Genomic DNA, 2,796 nt, shown 5'->3' with positions numbered 1-2,796 from the left:
ACATAAAAAAAATATTAAAATGGTACGAAACAGATAAGAATAAACAATAAAGCTAGCAATCGCATGTTGTATGACTTAACTTTATTGAATCGAGTCTATTTGTGTGCGTGTGTGTGTGTTCAGGTTATTTGCTCTGTATAACTCTCCTACAGATATAATTCATACAGCAGACCAAACACCTAGCAGTGGGTAAAACATGTAACTGCAGCTTGATTTCCATCCCGGAGCGATGCTGGAAGTTGCATGACAGGACTTACTTATCTGAAGCACCAACATATGAAATCAACATTTATTTGTTGTTCCCTCTACAATTCAGATTTACTTTTATGTATTAACCTTAGTGTACTTGGTTTAACACCCATGACAAATACAGCCTGCTCAGCACGAAAATGAAGGTTGACACCGAGCGAGGAGGATTGTGGGTAATGACAATATGCACATCTTAAGTTGTACACTACATGCTTTATTAAACGAAATAACATTTAGTTCAGTTACAGACTGCTTAAACATATGATAATGAATGTATAGTCAATAAAAGTTAAGGGCTGATGGATTTCAACACAAGATGATTAATCACCGCTACTTCACCCAATATTACTCAAGGCCCTTTTAACGTTATCAAATTAATCCGTTTACGCCTTAATAGACTGAAGCGCCGTTCTCTACATTGATAAGCGCGAGGAGATAACGAGGGGTTTGGCGCGTTGTTTTTAGAGTCGCTTTAAAGTCGCCGCTGTGACGTCATTGCGCGCCACCGTCTTTGAGCCTCATGTACGCGCTGACGGGCTCTCCATGGAGCAACTTGAGAAATTAAGACTATACTTTCAGGGATCATTTCTATAGTTATTAACTAGGAAATGTGTTTCGAAAGAGTTTTGTCTTCCAAACCACGATGATGAGTGAGAATGTGCTTCTCTGAGCGTGAATCGGGTAGTGAACCGTGATATAATCACAGGAAACTACTATTGATGAACGTTCATGATTCATTTTTGGATCAATGAGGAGAAGTGCATGATCCGAGTGGTTTTATATATACAGATGTAATAACAAGAGATATCAATGAAAAACTAATGAAGTATTTAAGTCAAGTATGTGTTTCAGGATTTATATGAATGTATGTCTAATAATAGCTGATACTTTAATAAGTTTAAAATGTCATTCATTTAAAGTCATAATCGTGGTCTTAGAAATACTTCTAATCTTCGAATTGTACATAAAAATAAGTGGAAATTTAATTATGACAAAAAGCTTTATTTATGTAAAATTATCTTTAATTCATATATCACTTTAAAAAGGACACGAAAACTCGGGTTTCCTTTAAAATAAATGTCATAAACACACATGAAAAGGCAGTTGTAAAAAAAGATATCACCAATTAATTTTCAGGCTTCAGGATTTTTTTTTTTATGTACCATACTTTGTGTAAGGTTGATTCTCAACTGTATTATTAAAGATCTAACAAAAATATTTGATACACTATATTACTTTATGCAACACGTTTGTAAAATTTCCATTAACTCGTTTTCTCACTAAACACAGTGTTATCTATACAGTGAATAATCTGCATATTAGTGTGCTGTTGGGACAGTATGTTGAAACATTAAGTGTAATAACGGCCTAATTGGCCAGATTTACATGATAATTTCTAATATTTTATAATTATATATTGAAATTTTCCTATTCAATTTTTTGTATCTCCCAAAATGCATAATAAACATGCTTTTAGTCCTGGTGTCGATACAGTTATATCGTAACGAATCCTCGAAATCACTTGCCCCTGGGAGTTTGATACCTGTTTCGAAACAAATAATTGATCACATACAAGTCATAAATGAGAGTTCACGCCCTCTTGTAATTACCATATTTTACGAGATTCTGACTTGTAAAAGCGTTCACGTCCTTGTAGAACTCGTCATTACAACTTGTGATCTGGGAGTACCACGTGACCACCGCAGGCTCTGTGTAGGTGTCGATAGTGTTGCTATCCATGTGTCTATGTTGAAAAGCAATCATTCCTATTTAGAGAACGTGAACAGTTCGGAGTAGAACGTCATGTGCGTCATCTCGAAACTACCCAGGTTGTAAGATGTAATTCTACGAGGATGTGAACGCTTTTTAAACGAAACCTTGACTGAACGCACCTTATACCATCAAACATATAGTTTCTGTTTAAAATATATTTCGTTAATATGTAGCTTTTGTGCGTTATTAATCAGGACTTGGCAAGCTAAGACCCAACTTGAAGAAACTAAATATCATTCTCCTTTTCGAATTATTCATATTAAGTTTTAAACTTGATTAAATTAATAAAAAATGAATCTACATTATAAAACTGACCCCTGTTTTAAACACTTGTTCATGGGTTCACCAGATCTACTATTGTCAACTTATATTTCGGCACATTTGGATAAACTGTGAGTTTATGTTTAAATGGTAAAAAAAAAAAAAAATAAAAAAAAAAAAATAAACAAAAATCAATTCTAAATGCAAACAATCATCTTTGGTGGCAAACTAATTGTTTCCATTGGCAATTTTTGGTTACACTTTCACTACATTTCTTTTTTTAATTCACAGTATTCTTTATTTTTTACAAGAATGGTGTTTTGAAGGAATATAAGACTCAAGGTACTTAGTTCACCTAAAATAAAAATTTGCATAACTTTACAACAGTCTGATGTTAGAAACATTTTAATAATTGATTATTTTTGTGTTTTTTTTTTTTTTTTTTTTTTTTTTTTTTATACAAACATGCAGCTTTTTGTTTCACAGGACATTAACTGATGGACTGGAGTTTTT

At 33.0% G+C, this 2,796-nt stretch overlaps 1 non-coding gene across 1 annotated transcript; it reads left to right on the top strand.

Annotated features, from left to right (window-relative positions):
• The first annotated feature begins 812 nt into the window (after positions 1-812).
• LOC113073206 (small nucleolar RNA U3) lies at positions 813-1,025 on the top strand. The gene has a single exon (XR_003280459.1). It is a non-coding gene; the product is annotated as a small nucleolar RNA U3 (small nucleolar RNA).
• Positions 1,026-2,796: the final 1,771 nt, after the last annotated feature.

This window comes from Carassius auratus, unplaced genomic scaffold, assembly GCF_003368295.1.
Source record: "Carassius auratus strain Wakin unplaced genomic scaffold, ASM336829v1 scaf_tig00011615, whole genome shotgun sequence".
In the NCBI taxonomy this organism is placed as follows: domain Eukaryota; kingdom Metazoa; phylum Chordata; class Actinopteri; order Cypriniformes; family Cyprinidae; genus Carassius; species Carassius auratus.
This window is presented reverse-complemented; position numbering and strand designations above follow the sequence as displayed.